Genomic DNA, 22,272 nt, shown 5'->3' on the forward strand with positions numbered 1-22,272 from the left:
CCGACTTAAGTACAAGAAAACTGACTCTCCTTACTGTCTATGTTTTGAACCATCACTGTGACACTAATTATAGATTCCGATGCTTCACTCCAGGTTTACTGTATCAATTGGACCTTCTTATTGACGATGAAACACTGACATTGCATCGGAATTTAATACAAAAGCACAACGCCGACTTCAGTACAAGAAAACTGACTCTCCTTACTGTCTATGTTTTGAACCATCACTGTGACACTAATTGTAGATTCCTATGCTTCACTCCAGGTTTACTGTATCAATTGGACCTTCTAATTGACAATGAAACACAGACATTGCATCGCAATTAAATACAAAAGCACAATGCCGACATCAGTACAAGAAGATTGACTCTTCTTACTGACTATGATTTGAACCATTCCTGTGACACTAGTTATAGATTCCGATGCTTCACTTCTGATTTACTGTATCGCTCTGACGTTCTTATTGACAATGAATCACAGAAATTGCGTCGGAATTAATTACAAAAAGCACAATGCCGATTTAAGTACAAGAAGACTGACTCTTCTTACTGTCTATGTTTTGAACCATTCCTGTAACACTAGTTATAGATTCCGATGCTTCACTCTAGGTTTACTGTATCCCTTGGACCTTCTTATTGACGATGAAACACAGAAATTGCATCGGAATTAAATAAAAAAGGCACAATGCCGACTTAAGTACAAGAATACTGACTCTTCTTCTGTCTATGTTTTGAACCATTCCTGTGACACTAGTTATAGATTTCGATGCTTCACTTCAGGTTTACTGTATCCGTTGGACCTTCTTATTGACGATGAATGCCGACTTAAGTACAAGAAAACTGACTCTTCTTACTGACTATGCTTTGAACCATTCCTGTTTCACTAGTTATAGATTCTGATGCTTCACTTCAAGTTTACTGTATCCCATGGACCTTCTTATTGGTGTTGAAACACAGAAATTGCATCGGAATCAAATACAAAATGCACAATGCCGACTTAAGTACAAGAAGACCCCACTCATCTTACTGTCTATGTTTTGAACCACACCTGTGACACTAGTTATAGATTCCGATGCTTCACTCCAGGTTTACTGTATCCCTTGGACCTACATATTGACGATGAATCACAGAAATTGCATCGGAATTAAATACAAATGGCACAATGCCGACTAAAGTACAGGATGACTGACTCTTCGTACTGACTATGTTTTGAACCATTCCTGTGACACTAGTTATATATTCCGATGCTTCACTTCAGGTTTACTGTATCCCTCTGACCTTCTTATTGACGATAAAACACAGAAATTACATCGGAAATAAATACAAAAGGCACAATGCCGACTTAAGTACAAGAAGAATGACTCTTCTTACTGTCTATGTTTTGAACCATTCCTGTGACACTAGTTATAGATTCCGATGCTTCACTTCAGATTTACCGTATCCCTCTGCCGTTCTTATTGACGATGAAACACAGAAATTGCGTCGGAATTGAATACAAAAGACACAATGCCGAATTAAGTACAAGAAGACTGACTCCTCTTACTGTCTATGTTTTGAACCTTTCCTGTGACACTAGTTATAGAGTCCGATGCTTCACTCTAGGTTTACTGTATCCCTTGGCCCTTCTTATTGACGATGAGACACAGAAATTGCATCGGAATTAAATAAAAAAGGCACAATGCCGGCTTAAGTACAAGAAGACTGACTTTTCTTACTGTCTATGTTTTGAACCATTCCTGTGACACTAGTTATAGATTCCGATGCTTCCCTTCAGGTTCACTGTATCCCATGGACCTTCTTATTGACGATTAAACACAGAAATTGCATCGGAATTAAATAGACAGGGCACAATGCCGACTTAAGTTAAAGAAGACTGACTCTTCTTACTGTCTATGCTTTGAACCATTCCTGTGACACTAGTTATAGATTCCGATGCTTCACTCTAGGTTTACTGTATCCCTTGGACCTTCTTATTGACGATGAAACACAGAAATTGCATCGGAATTAAATACAAAAGGCACAATGCCGACTTAAGTACAAGAAAACTGACTCTCCTTACTGTCTATGTTTTGAACCATCATTGTGACACTAATTATAGATTCCGATGCTTCACTCCAGGTTTACTGTATCAATTGGACCTTCTTATTGACGATGAAACACAGACATTGCATCGGAATTAAATACAAAAGCACAATGCCGACTTCAGTACAAGAAAACTGACTCTCCTTACTGTTTATGTTTTGAGCCATCACTGTGACACTAATTATAGATTCCGATGCTTCACTCCAGGTTTACTGTATCAATTGGACCTTCTTATTGACGATGAAACACAGACATTGCATCGGAATTAAATACAAAAGCACAATGCCGACATCAGTACTAGAAGACTGACTCTTCTTAATGACTACGTTTTGCACCATTCCTGTGACACTAGTTACAGATTCCGATGCTTCACTTCAGGTTTACTGTATCCCTCTGTCCTTATTGATGATGAAACACAGAAATTACATCGGAATTAAATACAAAAGGCACAATGCCGACTTAAGTACAAGAAGACTGACTCTTCTTACTGACTATGCTTTAAAACATTCCTTTGACACTAGTTATAAATTCCGATGCTTCACTTCCGGTTTACTGTATCCCTCTGTCCTTTTTATTGACGATGAAACACAGAAATTGCGTCGGAATTAAATACAAAAGGCACAATGCCGACTTAAATACAAGAAGACTGACTCTTCTTACTGACTATGTTTTGAACCTTTCCTGTGACAATAGTTATAGATTTCGGTACTTTACTTCAGGTTTACTGTATCCCTTGGACCTTCTTATAGACGATGAAACACAGATATTGCATCGGAATTAAATACAATATGCACATGCCGACTTAAGTACAAGAAGACTGACTCTTCTTACTGACTATGTTTTGAACCATTCCTGTGACACTAGTTATAGATTCTGATGCTTCACTTAAGGTTTACTGTATCCCTTGGACCATCGTATTGGCGATGAAACACAAAAATTGCATCGGAATTAAAAACAAAAGGCACAATGCCGACTTAAGTACAAGAAGACTGACTCTTCTTACAGTCGATGTTTTGAACCAATCCTCTGACACTAGTCATAGATTCCGATGCTTCAATCCAGGTTTACTGTATCCCTTGGACCTTTTTATTGACGATCAAACACAGAAATTCCATCGGAATTAAATAAAAAAGGCACAATGCCGATTTAAGTACAAGAAGACTGACTCTTCCTACTGTCTATGATTTGAACCATTCCTGTGACACTAGTTATAGATTCCGATGCTTCACTCCAGGTCTACCAAATCCATTGGACCTTCTTATTGACGATGAAACACAGAAATTGCATCGGAAATAAATAGAAAAGGCACAATGCCGACTTAAGTACAATAATACTGACTCTTGTTCTGTCTATGTTTTGAACCATTCCTGTGACACTAGTTATAGATTCCGATGCTTCCTTCAGATTTACCGTATCCCTCTGACGTTCTTATTGACGATGAAACACAGAGATTGCGTCGGAATTAAATACAAAAGGCACAATGCCGAATTAAGTACAAGAAGACTGACTCCTCTTACTGTCTATGTTTTGAACCTTTCCTGTGACACTAGTTATAGAGTCCGATGCTTCACTCTAGGTTTACTGTATCCCTTGGACCTTCTTATTGACGATGAGACACAGAAATTGCATCGGAATTAAATAAAAAAGGCACAATGCCGGCTTAAGTACAAGAAGACTGACTTATCTTACTGTCTATGTTTTGAACCATTCCTGTGACACTAGTTATAGATTCCGATGCTTCCCTTCAGGTTCACTGTATCCCTTGGACCTTCTTATTGACGATGAAACACAGAAATTGCATCGGAATTAAATAGACAGGGCACAATGCCGACTTAAGTTAAAGAAGACTGACTCTTCTTACTGTCTATGTTTTGAACCATTTCTGTGACACTAGTTATAGATTCCGATGCCTAACTTCAGGTTTACTATATCCCTCTGCCCTTCTTATTGACGATTAAACACAGATATTGCATCGGAATTAAATACAAAAGTCGCAAAGCCGACTTAAGTACAAGAAGATTGACTCTTTTTCTGTCAATGTTTTGAACCATTCCTCTGACACTAGTTATAGATTTTGAAGCTTCACTTCAGGTTTATTGTATCCCTAGGAACTTCTTATTTACGATGAAGCACAGAAATTGCATCGGAATTAAATACAAAAGGCACAATGCCGACTTAAATACAAGAAGACTGACTCTTCTTACTGACTATGTTTTGAACCTTTCCTGTGACAATAGTTATAGATTTCGGTCCTCTACTTCAGGTTTACTGTATCCCATGGACCTTCTTATAGACGATGAAACACAAATATTGCATCGGAATTAATACAATATGCACATGGCGACTTAAGTACAAGAAGACTGACTCTTCTTACTGACTATGTTTTGAACCATTCCTGTGACACTAGTTATAGATTCTGATGCTTCACTTAAGTTTTACTGTATCCCTTGGACCATCGTATTGGCGATGAAACACAGAAATTGCATCGGAATTAAATACAAAAGGCACAATGCCGACTTAAGTACAAGAAGACTGACTCTTCTTAATGACTACGTTTTGCACCATTCCTGTGACACTAGTTACAGATTCCGATGCTTCACTTCAGTTTTCTGTATCCCTCTGTCCTTATTGATGATGAAACACAGAAATTACATCGGAATTAAATACAAAAGACACAATGCCGACTTAAGTACAAGAAGACTGACTCTTCTTACAGTCGATGTTTTGAACCAATCCTCTGACACTAGTCATAGATTCCGATGCTTCAATCCAGGTTTACTGTATCCCTTGGACATTCTTATTGACGATGAAACACAGAAATTCCATCGGAATTAAATAAAAAAGGCACAATGCCGACTTAAGTACAAGAAGACTGACTCTTCCTACTGTCTATGATTTGAACCATTCCTGTGACACTAGTTATAGATTCCGATGCTTCACTCCAGGTTTACCATATCCCTTGGACCTTCTTATTGACGATGAAACACAGAAATTGCATCGGAAATAAATAGAAAAAGCACAATGCCGACTTAAGTATAATAAGACTGACTCTTCGCACTGTCTATGTTTTGAACCATTCCTGTGACACTAGTTATAGATTCCGATGCTTCACTTCCGGATTACTGTATCCCTTGGACCTTCTTATTGACGATGAAACACAGAAATTGCATCGGAATTAAATACAAAAGGCACAATGCCGACTTAAGTACAAGAAGACTGACTCTTCTTACTGACTATGTTTTGATCCATTCCTGTGCCACTAGTTATAGACTCTGATGCTTCATTTCAGGTTTACTGTATCCCTTGGGCATTCTTATTGAAGATGAAACACAGAAATTGTATCGGAAATAAATACAAAAGGCACAATGCCGACTTAAGTACAAGAATACTGACTCTCCTTACTGTCTATGTTTTGAACCATCACTGTGACACTTATTATAGATTCCGATGCTTCACTCCAGGTTTACTGTATTAATTGGACCTTCTTATTGACGATGAAACACAGACATTGCATCGGAATTAAATACAAAAGGCACAATGCCGACTTTAGTACAAGAAAACTGACTCTTCTTACTGACTAAGCTTTGAACCATTAATGTGACACTAGTTATAGATTCCGATGCTTCACTTCTGATTTACTGTATCGCTCTGACGTTCTTATTGACGATGAAACACAGAAATTGCTTCGGAATTAAATACAAAAAGCACAATGCCGAATTAAGTACAAGAAGACTGACTCTTCTTACTGTCTATGTTTGGAACCATTCCTGTGACACTAGATATAGATTTCGAAGCTTCACTCTAGGTTTACTGTATCCCTTGGACCTTCTTATTGACGATGAAACACAGAAATTGCATCGGAATTAAATAAAAAAGGCTCAATGCCGACTCTAGTTCAAGAAGGCTGACTCTGCTTACTGACTATGCTTTGAACCATTCCTGTGACACTAGTTATAGATTCCGATGCTTCACTTCAGTTTTACTGTATCCCTCTGCCCTTCTTATTGACGATGAAACACAGAAATTGCATCGGAATTAAATACAAAAGGCACAATGCCGACTTAAGTACAACGATACTGACCCTTCTTCTGTCTATGTTTTGAACCATTCCTGTGACACTAGTTATAGATTTCGATGCTTCACTTCAGGTTTACTCTTTCCGTTGGACCTTCTTATTGACGATGAATGCCGACTTAAGTACAAGAAGACTGACTCTTCTTACTGACTATGTTTTGAACCATTCCTGTGACACTAGTTATAGATTCTGTTGCTTCACTTCAAGTTTACTGTATCCCATGGACCTTCTTATTGGCGATGAAACTCAGAAATTGCATCGCAATGAAATACAAAAGGTACAATGCCGACTTAAGTACAAGAAGACGCCACTCATCCTACTGTCTATGTTTTGAACCACACCTGTGAAACTAGTTATAGATTCCGATGCTTCACTCCAGGTTTACTGTATCCCTTGGACCTACATATTGACGATGAAACACAGAAATTGCATCGGAATTAAATACTTATGGCACAATGCCGACTAAAGTACAAGATGACTGACTCTTCGTACTGACTATGTTTTGAACCATTCCTGTGACACTAGTTATAGATTCCGATGCTTCACTTCAGATTTACTGTATCCCTCTGACGTTCTTATTGACGATGAAACACAGAAATTGCGTCGGAATTAAATACAAAAGGCACAATGCCGAATTAAGTACAAGAAGACTGACTCTTCTTACTGTCTATGTTTTGAACCATTCCTGTGACACTAGTTACAGATTCCGATGCTTCACTCCAGGTTTACTGTATCCCTTGGACATTCTTATTGACGAAGAAACACAGAAATTGCATCGGATTTAAATACAAAAGGCACAATGCCGACTTAAGTACAAGAAGACTGGCTCTTTTTTTGACTATGCTATGAACCGTTCCTGTGACACTAGTTATAAATTACGATGCTTCCCTTCAGGTTCACTGTATCCCTTGGACCTTCTTATTGACGATGAAACACAGAATTTGCATCGGAATTAAATAGAAAAGGCACAATGCCAACTTAAGTACAAGAAGACTGACTCTTCTTACTGTCTACGTTTTGAACCATTCCTGTGACACTAGTTATGGATTTTGATGCTTCACTTCAGGTTTACTGTATCCCTTGGACCTTCTTATTGACGATGAAACACAGATATTGCATCGGAATTAAATACAAAAGGCGCCAAGCCGACTTAAGTACAAGCAGATTGACTCTTTTTCTGTCAATATTTTGATCCAGTCCTGTGACACTAGTTATAGATTTTGATGCTTCACTTCAGGTTTACTGTATCCCTAGGAACTTCTTATTGACGATGAAGCACAGATATTGCATCGGAATTAAATACAAAAGGCACAATGCCGACTTATGTACAAGGAGACTGACTCTTCTTACTGACTATGTTTTGAACTAATCCTGTTACACTAGTTATAGATTCTGATGCTTCACTTCAGGTTTACTGAATCCCTTGGACCTTCTTATTGACGATGAAACACAGAAATTGCATCGGAATTAAATACAAAAGGCACAATGCCGACTTAAGTAAAGTAGACTGACTCTTTTTACTGACTATGTTTTGATCCATTCCTGTGACACTAGTTATAGACTCTGATGCTTTCATTCAGGTTTACTGTATCCCTTGGACATTCTTATTGAAGATGAAACACAGAAATTGTATCGGAATTAAATACAAAAGGCACAATGCCGACTTAAGTACAAGAATACTGACTCTCCTTACTGTCTATGTTTTGAACCATCACTGTGACACTAATTATAGATTCCGAGGCTTCACTCCAAGTTTACTGTATCAATTGGACCTTCTTATTGACGATGAAACACAGAAATTGCATCGGAATTAAATACAAAAAGCACAATGCCGCCTTTAGTACAAGAAGACTGACTCTTCTTACTGACTATGTTTTGAACCATTCCTGTGCCACTAGTTAAAGATTCCGATGCTTTACTTCTGATTTACTGTATCGCTCTGACGTTCTTATTGACCATGAAACACAGAAATTGCGTCGGAATTAAATACAAAAGGCACAATGCCGAATTAAGTACAAGAAGACTGACTCTTCTTACTGTCTATGTTTTGAATCATTCCTGTGACACTAGTTATAGATTCTGATGCTTCACTCTGGGTTTACTGTATCCCTTGGACCTTCTTATTGTCGATGAAACACAGAAATTGCATCGGAATTAAATAAAAAAGGCACAATGCCGACTTAAGTACAAGAAGACTGACTCTGCTTACTGACTATGCTTTGATCCATTCCTGTGAGACTAGTTATAGATTCCGATGCTTCACTTCTGGTTTACTGTATCCCTCTGCCCTTCTTATTGACGATGAAACACAGAAATTGCATCTGAATTAAATACAAAAGGCACAATGCCGACTTAAGTACAAGAATACTGACTCTTCTTCTGTTTATGTTTTGAACCATTCCTGTGACACTAGTTATAGATTTCGATGCTTCACTTCAGGTTTACTGTATCCGTTGGACCTTCTTATTGACGATGAATGCCGACTTATGTACAAGAAAACTGACTCTTCTTACTGACTATGTTTTGAACCATTCCTGTGACACTAGTTATAGATTCTGATGCTTCACTTCAAGTTTACTGTATCCCATGGACCTTCTTGTTGGCGATGAAACACAGAAATTACATCGGAATTTAATACTAAAGGCACAATGCCGACTTAAGTACAAGAAGAATGACTCTTCTTACTGTCTATGTTTTGAACCATTCCTGTGACACTAGTTATAGATTCCGATGCTTCACTTCAGATTTACTGTATCCCTCTGACGTTCTTTTTGACGATGAAACACAGAATTTGCGTCGGAATTATATACAAAAGGTTCAATGCTGAATTAAGTACAAGAAGACTGACTCCTCTTACTGCCTATGTTTTGAACCATTCCTGTGACACTAGTTATAGAGTCCGATGCTTCACTCTAGGTTTACTGTATCCCTTGGATCTTCTTATTGACGATGAAACACAGAAATTGCATCGGAATTAAATAAAAAAGGCACTATGTCGACTTAAGTACAAGAAGACTGACTATTCTTACTGTCTATGATTTGAACCATTCCTGTGACACTTGTTACAGATTCCGATGCTTCACTCCAGGTTTACTGTATCCCTTGGACATTCTTATTGACGATGAAACACAGAAATTGCATCGGATTTAAATACAAAAAGCACAATGCCGACTTAAGTACAGGAAGACTGGCTCTTCTTACTGACTATGCTTTGAACCATTCCTGTGACACTAGTTATAGATTCCGATGCTTCCCTTCAGGTTCACTGTATCCCTTGGACATTCTTATTGACGATGAAACACAGAAATTGCATCGGAAATAAATAGAAAAGGCACAATGCCGACTTAAGTACAAGAAGACTGAATCTTCTTACTGTCTATGTTTTGAACCATTCCTGTGACACTAGTTATAGATTTTGATGCTTCACTTCAGGTTTACTGTATCCCTCTGCCCTTCTTATTGTCGGTGAAACAAAGAAATTGCATCGGAATTAAATACAAAAGGCACAATGCCGACTGAAGTACAAGAATACTGTTTCTTCTTCTGTCTATGTTTTGAAACATTCCTGTGACACTAGTTATAGATTTCGATGCTTCACTTCAGGTTTACTGTATCCGTTGGACCTTCTTATTGACGATGAAAGCCGACTTAAGTACTAGAAGACTGACTCTTCTTACTGTCTATGTTTTGAACCACACCTGTGGCACTAGTTATAGATTCCGATGCTTCACTCCAGGTTTACTGTATCCCTTGGACCTTCATATTGACGATGAATCACAGAAATTGCATCGGAATTAAATACAAATGGCACAATGCCGACTAAAGTACAAGATGACTGACTCTTCTTACTGACTATGTTTTGAACCATTCCTGCGACACTAGTCATATATTCCGATGCTTCACTTCAGGTTTTCTGTATCCCTCTGACCTTCTTATTGACGATAGAACACAGAAATTGTATCGGAATTAAATACAAAAGGCACAATGCCGACTTAAGTACAAGAATATTGACTCTCCTTACTGTCTATGTTTTGAACCATCACTGTGACACTAATTATAGATTCCGATGCTTCACTCCATGATTACTGTATCAACTGGACCTTCTTATTTCCGATGAAACACAGAAATTGCATCGGAATTAAATACAAAAGGCACAATGCCGACTTTAGTACAAGAAGACTGACTCTTCTTACTGACTATGTTTTGAACCATTCCTGTGACACTAGTTAAGATTCCGATGCTTCACTTCTGATTTACTGTATCGCTCTGACGTTCTTATTGACGATGAAACACAGAAATTTCGTCGGACTTAAATACAAAAGGCACAATGCCGAATTAAGTACAAGAAGACTGACCCTTCTTACTGTCTATGTTTTGAACCATTCCTGTGACACCAGTTATAGATTCCGATGCTTCACTTCAGGTTTACTGTATCCCTCTGCCCTTCTTATTGACGATGAAACACAGAAATTGCATCGGAATTAAATACAAAAGGCACAATGCCGACTGAAGTACAAGAATACGGACTCTTCTTCTGTCTATGTTTTGAAACATTCCTGTGACACTAGTTACAGATTCCGATGCTTCACTCCAGGTTTACTGTATCCCTTGGACATTCTTATTGACGATGAAACACAGAAATTGCATCGGATTTAAATACAAAAGGCACAATGCCGACTTAAGTACAAGAAGACTGGCTCTTCTTACTGACTATGCTTTGAACCATTCCTGTGACACAAGTTATAGATTCCGATGCTTCCCTTCAGGTTCACTGTATCCCTTGGACCTTCTTATTGACGATGAAACACAGAAATTGCATCGTAATTAAATAGATAAGGCACAATGCCGACTTAAGTACAAGAAGAATGACTCTTCTTACTGTCTATGTTTGAACCATTCCTGTGACACTAGTTACAGATTCCGATGCTTCACTTCAGGTTTACTTTATCCCTCTGCCCTTCTTATTGACGATGAAACACAGATATTGCATCGGAATTAAATACAAAAGGCGCAAAACCGACTTAAGTACAAGAAGATTGACTCTTCTTCTGTCAATGTTTTGAACCATTCCTGTAACACTAGTTTTAGATTTTGATGCTTCACTTCAGGTTTGCTGTATCCCTTGGACCTTCTTATTGACGATGAAACACAGAAATTGCATCGGAACTAAATACAAAAGGCACAATGCCGACTGAAGTACAAGAATACTGACTCTTCTTCTGTCTATGTTCTGAAACATTCCTGTGACACTAGTTATAGATTTTTGATGCTTCACTTCAGGTTTACTGTATCCGTTGGACCTTCTTATTGACGATGAATGCCGACTTAAGTACAAGAAGACTGACTCTTCTTACTGACTATGTTTTGAACCATTCCTGTGACACTAGTTATAGATTTCGATGCTTCACTTCAGGTTTACTGTATCCGTTTGACCTTCTTATTGACGATGAATGCCGACTTAAGTACAAGAAGACTGACTCCTCTTACTGACTATGTTTTGAACCATTCCTGTGACACTAGTTATAGATTCTGATGCTTCACTTCAAGTTTACTGTATCCCATGGACCTTCTTATTGGCGATGAAACACAGAAATTGCATCGGAATAAAATACAAAAGGCACAATGCCGACTTAAGTACAAGAAGAATGACTCTTTTTACTGTCTATGCTTTGAACCATTCCTGTGACACTAGTTATAGATTCCGATGCTTCACTTCAGATTTACTGTATCCCTCTGACGTTCTTATTGACGATGAAACACAGAAATTGCGTCGGAATTAAATACAAAAGGTACAATGCTGAATTAAGTACAAGAAGGCTTACTCCTCTTACTGCCTATGTTTTGAACCATTCCTGTGACACTAGTTACAAAGTCCGATGCTTCACTCTAGGTTTACTGTATCCCTTGGATCTTCTTATTGACGATGAAACACAGAAATTGCATCGGAATTAAATAAAAAAGGCACAATGCCGACATAAGTCCAAGAAGACTGACTCTTCTTACTGTCTATGATTTGAACCATTCCTGTGACACTAGTTACAGATTCCGATGCTTCACTCCAGGTTTACTGTATCCCTTGGACATTCTTATTGACGATGAAACACAGAAATTGCATCGGATTTAAATACATAAGGCACAATGCCGACTTAAGTACAAGAAGACTGGCTCTTCTTACTGACTATGTTTGAACCATTCCTGTGACACTAGTTATAGATTCCGATGCTTCCCTTCAGGTTCACTGTATCCCTTGGACCTTCTTATTGACGATGAAACACAGAAATTGCATCGGAATTAAATAGAAAAGGCACAATGCCGACTTAAGTACAAGAAGGCTGACTCTTCTTACTGTCTATGTTTTGAACCATTCCTGTGACACTAGTTATAGATTCCGATGCTTCACTTCAGGTTTACTGTATCCGTCTGCCCTTCTTATTGACGATGAAACACAGATATTGCATCGGAATTAAAAACAAAAGGCGCAAAGCCGACTTAAGTACAAGAAGATTGACTCTTCTTCTGTCAATGATTTGAACCATTCCTGTGACACTAGTTATAGATTATGCTGCTTCACTTCAGGTTTACTGTATCCCTCGGACATTCTTATTGAAGATGAAACACAGAAATTGTATCGGAATTAAATACAAAAGGCACAATGCCGACTTAAGTACAAGAATACTGATACTCCTTACTGTCTATGTTTTGAACCATCACTGTGACACTAATTATAGATTCCGATGCTTCACTCCAGGTTTACTGTATCAATTGGACCTTCTTATTGACGATGAAACACAGAAATTGCATCGGAATTAAATACAAAAGGCACAATGCCGACTTTAGTACAAGAAGACTGACTCTTCTTACTGACTATATTTTGAACCATTCCTGTGACACTAGTTATAGATTCCGATGCTTCACTTCTGATTTACTGTATCGCTCTGACGTTCTTATTGACGATGAAACACAGAAATTGCGTCGGAATTAAATACAAAAGGCACAATGCCGAATTAAGTACAAGAAGACTGACCCTTCTTCCTGTCTATGTTTTGAACCATTCCTGTGGCACCAGTTATAGATTTCGATGCTTCACTTCAGGTTTACTGTATCCGTTGGACCTTCTTATTGACGATGAAAGCCGACTTAAGTACAAGAAGACTGACTCTTCTTACAGTCTATGATTTGAACCATTCCTGTGTCACTAGTTACCGATTCCGATGATTCACTCCAGGTTTACTGTATCCCTTGGACATTCCTATTGACGATGAAACACAGAAATTGCAACGGAATTAAATAGAAAAGGCACAATGGCGACTTAAGTACAACAAGACTGACTCTTCTTCCTGTCTATTTCTTTGAACCATTCCTGTGACACTAGTTACGGATTCCGATGCTTCACTCCAGGTTTACTGTATCCCTTGGACCTTCTTATTGACGATGAAACACAGAAATTGCATCGGAATTAAATAAAAAAGGCACAATGCCGACTAAAGTACAAGAAGAATGACTCTTCTTACTGTCTATGTTTTGAACCATTCCTATGACACTAGTTACGGATTCCGATGCTTCACTCCATTTTTACTGTATCCCTTGGACATTCTTATTGACGATGAAACACAGATATTGCATCGGAATTAAATACAAAAGGCGCAAAGCCGACTTAAGTACAAGAAGATTGACTCTTCTTCTGTCAACGTTTTGAACCATTCCTGTGACACTAGTTATAGATTTTGATGCTTCACTCCAGGTTTACTGTATCCCTTGGACCTTCTTATTCACGATGAAGCACAGAAATTGCATCGGAATTAGATACAAAAGGCACAATGCCGACTTATGTACAAGGAGACTGACTCTTCTTACTGACTATGTTTTGAACTAATCCTGTTACACTAGTTATAGATTCTGATGCTTCACTTCAGGTTTACTGAATCCCTTGGACCTTCTTATTGGCGATGAAACACAGAAATTGCATCGGAATTAAATACAAAAGGCACAATGCCAACTTAAGTACAAGAAGACTGACTCTTCTTACTGACTATGCTTTGAAACATTCCTGTGACACTAGTTATAGATTCCGATGCTTCACTCCAGGTTTATTGTATCCCTTGGACCATCATATTGACGATGAAACACAGAAATTGCATCGGAATTAAATACAAATGGCACAATGCCGACTAAAGTACAAGATGACTGACTCTTCGTACTGACTATGTTTGAACCATTCCTGTGACACTAGTTATATATTCCGATGCTTCACTTCAGGTTTACTGTATCCCTCTGACCTTCTTATTGACGATAAAACACAGAAATTACATCGGAATTAAATACAAAAGGCACAATGCCGACTTAAGTACAAGAAGACTGACTCTTCTTACTGTCTACGTTTTGAACCATTTCTGTGACACTAGTTATAGATTCCGATGCTTCACTTCAGATTTACTGTATCCCTCCGACGTTCTTATTGACGATGAAACACAGATATTGCGTCGGAATTAAATACAAAAGGCACAATGCCGAATTAAGTACAAGAAGACTGACTCCTCTTACTGTCTATGTTTTGAACCATTCCTGTGACACTAGTTATAGAGTCCGATGCTTCACTCTAGGTTTACTGTATCCCTTGGACCTTCTTATTGACGATGAAACACAGAAATTGCATCGGAATGAAATAAAAAAGGCACAATGCTGACTTAAGTACAAGAAGACTGACTCTTCTTACTGTCTATGATTTGAACCATTGCCGTGACACTAGTTACAGATTCCGATGCTTCACTCCAGGTTTACTGTATCCCTTGGACATTATTATTGACGATGAAACACAGAAATTGCATCGGATCTAAATACAAAAAGCACAATGCCGACTTAAGTACAAGAAGGCTGGCTCTTCATACTGACTATGCTTTGAACCATTCCTGTGACACTAGTTATAGATTCCGATGCTTCCCTTTAGGTTCACTGTATCCCTGGACCTTCTTATTGACGATGAAACACAGAAATTGCATCGGAATTAAATAGAAAAGGCACAATGCCGACTTAAGTACAAGAAGACTGACTCTTCTTACTGTCTATGTTTTGAACCATTCCTGTGACACTAGTTATAGATTCCGATGCTTCACTCCAGGTTTACTGTATCCCTCTGCCCTTCTTATTGACGATGAAACACAGATATTGCATCGGAATTCAATACAAAAGGCGCGAAGCCGACTTAAGTACAAGAAGACTGACTCTTCTTATTGACTATGTTTTGAACCATTCCTGTGACACTAGTTATGGATTCCGATGCTTCACTTCAGGTTTACTGTATCCCTCTGTCCTTCTTAATGACGATGAAACACAGAAATTGCATCGGAATTAAATCAAAAGGCACGATGCCGTCTTAAGTACATGTAGACTGACTTTTCCTATTGTCTATGCTTTGAACCATTCCTGTGACAATAGTTATAGATTCCGATGGTTCACTTCAGGTTTACTGTATCCCTCTGCCCTTCTTATTGACGATGAAACACAGAAATAGCATCGGAATTATATACAAAAGGCACAATGCCGACTTAAGTACAAGAAGACTGACTCTTCTTCTGTCTATTTTTTGAACCATTCCTGTGTTACTAGTTATAGATTTCGATGCTTCGCTTTTGGTTTACTGCATCCCTTGAACCTTCTTATTGACGATGAAACACAGAAATTGCATCGGAATTAAATACAAAAACCACAATGCCGACTTAAGTACAAGAAGACTGACTCTTCTTACTGTCTATGTTTTGAACCATTCCTGTGACACTAGTTACAGATTCCGATGCTTCACTCCAGGTTTACTGTATCCCTTGGACCTTTCTATTGACGATGAAACACAGAAATTGCATCGGAATGAAATACAAAAGGCACAATGACGACTTAAGTACAAGAAGACTGTCTCTTCTTACTGACTACGCTTTGAACCATTCCTGTGACACTAGTTATAGATTTCGATGCTTCACTTCAGGTTTACTGTATCCCTTGGACCTTCTTATTGACGATGAAGCACAGAAATTGCATCGGAATTAAATACAAAAGGCACAATGCCGACTTAAGTACAAGAGGACTGACTCTTCCTACCCTCTATGTTTTGAACCATTCCTGTGACACTAGTATTTTATTCCGATGCTTCACTTGAGGTTTACTGTATCACTCGGACCTTCTTATGGACGATGAAACACAATAATTGCATCGAATGAAATACAAAAGGCACAATGCCGACTTAAGTACAAGAAGACTGAATCTTCCAAACCTCTATGTTTTGAACCATTCCTGTGACACTAGTTATAGATTCCGATGCTTCACCTCAGGTTTACAGTATCCCTCTGACCTTCTTATTGAAGATAAAACACAGAAATTGCATCGGAATTAAATACAAAAGGCACAATGCCGACTTAAGTACAAGAAGACTGACTCTTCTTACTGACTATGTTTTGAACTATTCCTGTGACACTAGTTATAGATTCCGATGCTTCACTCTAGGTTTACTGTATCCCTTGGACCTTCTTATTGACGATGAAACACAGAAATTGCATCGGAATTAAATAAAAAAGGCACAATGCCGACTTAAGTACAAGAATACTGACTCTTCTTACTGTCTATGTTTTGAACCAATCCTGTGACACTAGTTACAGATTCCGATGCTTCATTCCATTTTTACTGTATCCCTTGGACCTTCTTATTGACGATGAAACACAGAAATTGCATCAGAATTAAATACAAAAGGCACAATGCCGACTTAAGTACAAGAAGACTGTCTCTTCTTACTGACTACGCTTTGAACCATTCCTGTGACACTAGTTATAGATTTTGATGCTTCACTTCAGGTTTACTGTATCCCTTGGACCTTCTTATTGACGATGAAGCACAGAAATTGCATCGGAATTAAATACAAAAGGCACAATGCCGACTTAAGTACAAGAAGACTGACTCTTCTTACTGACTATGTTTTGAACTATTCCTGTGACACTAGTCATATATTCCGATGCTTCACTTCAGGTTTTCTGTATCATTCTGACCTTATTATTGACGATAAAACACAGAAATTGTATCGGAATTAAATACGAAAGGCACAATGCCGACTTAAGTACACGAATACTGACTCTCCTTACTGTCTATGTTTTGAACCATCACTGTGACACTAATTATAGATTCCGATGCTTCACTCCATGATTACTGTGTCAATTGGACCTTCTTATTTCCGATGAAACACAGAAATTGCATCGGAATTAAATTCAAAAGGCACAATGCCGACTTTAGTACAAGAAGACTGACTCTTCTTACTGACTATGTTTTGAACCATTCCTGTGACACTAGTTATAGATTCCGATGCTTCACTTCTGATTTACTGTATCGCTCTGACGTTCTTATTGACGATGAAACACAGATATTGCGTCGGAATTAAATACAAAAGGCACAATGCCGAATTAAGTACAAGAAGACTGACCCTTCTTACTGTCTAAGTTTTGAACCATTCCTGTGACACCAGTTATCGATTCCGATGCTTCACTTCAGGTTTACTGTATCCCTCTGCCCTTCTTATTGACGATCAAACACAGAAATTGCATCGGAATTAAATACAAAAGGCACAATGCCGACTGAAGTACAAGAATACTGACTCTTCTTCTGTCTATGTTTTGAAACATTCCTGTGACACTAGTTATAGATTTCGATGCTTCACTTCAGGTTTACTGTATCCGTTGGACCTTCTTATTGACGATGAATGCCGACTTAAGTACAAGAAGACTGACTCTTCTTACTGTCTATGATTTGAACCATTCCTGTGACACTAGTTACAGATTCCGATGCTTCACTCCAGGTTTACTGTATCCCTTGGACATTCTTATTGACGATGAAACACAGAAATTGCATCGGATTTAAATACAAAAAGCACAATGCCGACGTAAGTACAAGAAGACTGGCTCTTCTTACTGACTATGCTTTGAACCATTCCTCTGGCACAAGTTACAGATTCCGATGCTTCCCTTCAGGTTCACTGTATCCCTTGCACCTTCTTATTGACGATGAAACACAGATATTGCATCGGAATTAAATACAAAAGGCGCATAACCGACTTAAGTACAAGAAGATTGACTCTTCTTCTGTCAATGTTTTGAACCATTCCTGTGACACTAGTTATAGATTTTGATGCTTCACTTCAGGTTTACTGTATCCCTTGGACCTTCTTATTGACGATGAAGCACAGAAATTGCATCGGAATTAAATACAAAAGGCACAATGCCGACTTAAGTACAAGAAGACTGACTCTTCTTACTGACTATGTTTTGAACCACTCCTGTGACACCAGTTATAGATTCCGATGCTTCACTTCAGGTTTACTGTATCCCTCTGCCCTTCTTATTGACGATGAAACACAGAAATTGCATCGGAACTAAATACAAAAGGCACAATGCCGACTGAAGTACAAGAATACTGACTTTTCTTCTGTCTATGTTTTGAAACATTCCTGTGACACTAGTTATAGATTTCGATGCTTCACTTCAGGTTTACTGTATCCGTTGGACCTTCTTATTGACGATGAATGCCGACTTAAGTACAAGAAGACTGACTCTTCTTCCTGACTATGTTTTGAACCATACCTGTGACACTAGTTATAGATTTCGATGCTTCACTTCAGGTTTACTGTATCCGTTTGACCTTCTTATTGACGATGAATGCCGACTTAAGTACAAGAAGACTGACTCTTCTTACTGACTATGTTTTGGACCATTCCTGTGACACTAGTTATAGATTCTGATGCTTCACTTGAAGTTTACTGTATCCCATGGATCTTCTTATTGGCGATGAAACACAGAAATTGCATCGGAATGAAATACAAAAGGCACAATGCCGACTTAAGTACAAGAAGAATGACTCTTCTTACTGTCTATGTTTTGAACCATTCCTGTGACACTAGCTATAGATTCCGATGCTTCACTTCAGATTTACTGTATCCCTCTGACGTTCTTATTGACGATGAAACACAGAAATTGCGTCGGAATTAAATACAAAAGGTACAATGCTGAATTAAGTACAAGAAGGCTGACTCCTCTTACTGCCTATGTTTTGAACCATTCCTGTGACACTAGTTATAGATTCCGATGCTTCACTTCAGGTTTACTGTATCCCTCTGTCCTTCTTAATGACGATGAAACACAGAAATTGCATCGGAATTAAATCAAAAGGCACAATGCCGTCTTAAGTACATGTAGACTGACTTTTCCTATTGTCTATGCTTTGAACCATTCCTGTGACAATAGTTATAGATTCCGATGGTTCACTTCAGGTTTACTGTATCCCTCTGCCCTTCTTATTGGCGATGAAACACAGAAATAGCATCGGAATTAAATACAAAAGGCACAATGCCGACTTAAGTACAAGAAGACTGACTCTTCTTCTGTCAATTTTTTGAACCATTCCTGTGTTACTAGTTATAGATTTCGATGCTTCGCTTCTGGTTTACTGCATCCCTTGAACCTTCTTATTGACGATGAAACACAGAAATTGCATCGGAATTAAATACAAAAACCACAATGCCGACTGAAGTACAAGAAGACTGACTCTTCTTACTGTCTATGTTTTGAACCATTCCTGTGACACTAGTTACAGATTCCGATGCTTCACTCCAGGTTTACTGTATCCCTTGGACCTTTCTATTGGCGATGAGACGCAGAAATCGCATCGGATGTAAATAGAAAAGGCACAATGCCGACTTAAGTACAAGAGGACTGACTCTTCCTACTCTCTATGTTTTGAACCATTCCTGTGACACTAGTTTTTTATTCCGATGCTTCACTTGAGGTTTTCTGTATCACTCGGACCTTCTTATGGACGATGAAACACAATAATTGCATCGAATGAAATACAAAAGGCACAATGCCGACTTAAGTACAAGAAGACTGAATCTTCCAAACCTCTATGTTTTGAACCATTCCTGTGACACTAGTTATAGATTCCGATGCTTCACCTCAGGTTTACTGTATCCCTCTGACCTTCTTATTGAAGATAAACACAGAAATTGCATCGGAATTAAATACAAAAGGCACAATGCCGACTTAAGTACAAGAAGACTGACTCTTCTTACTGACTATGTTTTGAACTATTCCTGTGACACTAGTTATAGATTCCGATGCTTCACTCTAGGTTTACTGTATCCCTTGGACCTTCTTATTGACGATGAAACACAGAAATTGCATCGGAATTAAATAAAAAAGGCACAATGCCGACTTAAGTACAAGAATACTGATTCTTCCTACTGTCTATGTTTTGAACCAATCCTGTGACACTAGTTACAGATTCCGATGCTTCATTCCATTTTTACTGTATCCCTTGGACCTTCTTATTGACGATGAAACACAGAAATTGCATCGGAATTAAATACAAAAGGCACAATGCCGACTTAAGTACAAGAAGACTGTCTCTTCTTACTGACTACGCTTTGAACCATTCCTGTGACACTAGTTATAGATTTTGATGCTTCACTTCAGGTTTACTGTATCCCTTGGACCTTCTTATTGACGATGAAGCACAGAAATTGCATCGGAATTAAATACAAAAGGCACAATGCCGACTTAAGTACAAGAAGACTGACTCTTCTTACTGACTATGTTTTGAACCATTCCTGTGACACTAGTCATATATTCCGATGCTTCACTTCAGGTTTTCTGTATCCCTCTGACCTTATTATTGACGATAAAACACAGAAATTGTATCGGAATTAAATACGAAAGGCACAATGCCGACTTAAGTACACGAATACTGACTCTCCTTACTGTCTATGTTTTGAACCATCACTGTGACACTAATTATAGATTCCGATGCTTCACTCCATGATTACTGTGTCAATTAGACCTTCTTATTTCCGATGAAACACAGAAATTGCATCGGAATTAAATACAAAAGGCACAATGCCGACTTTAGTACAAGAAGACTGACTCTTCTTACTGACTATGTTTTGAACCATTCCTGTGACACTAGTTATAGATTCTGATGCTTCACTTCTGATTTACTGTATCGCTCTGACGTTCTTATTGACGATGAAACACAGAAATTGCGTCGGAATTAAATACAAAAGGCACAATGCCGAATTAAGTACAAGAAGACTGACCCTTCTTACTGTCTATGTTTTGAACCATTCCTGTGACACCAGTTATCGATTCCGATGCTTCACTTCAGGTTTACTGTATCCCTCTGCCCTTCTTATTGACGATCAAACACAGAAATTGCATCGGACTTAAATACAAAAGGCACAATGCCGACTGAGGTACAAGAATACTGACTCATCTTCTGTCTATGTTTTGAAACATTCCTGTGACACTAGTTATAGATTTCGATGCTTCACTTCAGGTTTACTGTATCCGTTGGACCTTCTTATTGACGATGAATGCCGACTTAAGTACAAGAAGACTGACTCTTCTTACTGTCTATGATTTGAACCATTCCTGTGACACTAGTTACAGATTCCGATGCTTCACTCCAGGTTTACTGTATCCCTTGGACATTCTTATTGACGATGAAACACAGAAATTGCATCGGATTTAAATACAAAAGGCACAATGCCGACTTAAGTACAAGAAGACTGGCTCTTCTTACTGACTATGCTTTGAACCATTCCTGTGGCACAAGTTATAGATTCCGATGCTTCCCTTCAGGTTCACTGTATCCCTTGCACCTTCTTATTGACGATGAAACACAGATATTGCATCGGAATTAAATACAAAAGGCGCAAAACCGACTTAAGTACAAGAAGATTGACTCTTCTTCTGTCAATGTTTTGAACCATTCCTGTAACACTAGTTATAGATTTTGATGCTTCACTTCAGGTTTACTGTATCCCTTGGACCTTCTTATTGACGATGAAGCACAGAAATTGCATCGGAATTAAATACAAAATGCACAATGCCGACTTAAGTACAAGAAGACTGACTCTTCTTACTGACTATGTTTTGAAACATTCCTGTGACACTAGTTATAGATTTCGATGCTTCACTTCAGGTTTACTGTATCCGTTGGACCTTCTTATTGACGATGAATGCCGACTTAAGTACAAGAAGAATGACTCTTCTTCCTGACTATGTTTTGAACCATTCCTGTGACACTAGTTATAGATTTC

Source organism: Schistocerca serialis, chromosome 7 (genome assembly GCF_023864345.2).
Source record: "Schistocerca serialis cubense isolate TAMUIC-IGC-003099 chromosome 7, iqSchSeri2.2, whole genome shotgun sequence".
Taxonomy (NCBI): domain Eukaryota; kingdom Metazoa; phylum Arthropoda; class Insecta; order Orthoptera; family Acrididae; genus Schistocerca; species Schistocerca serialis.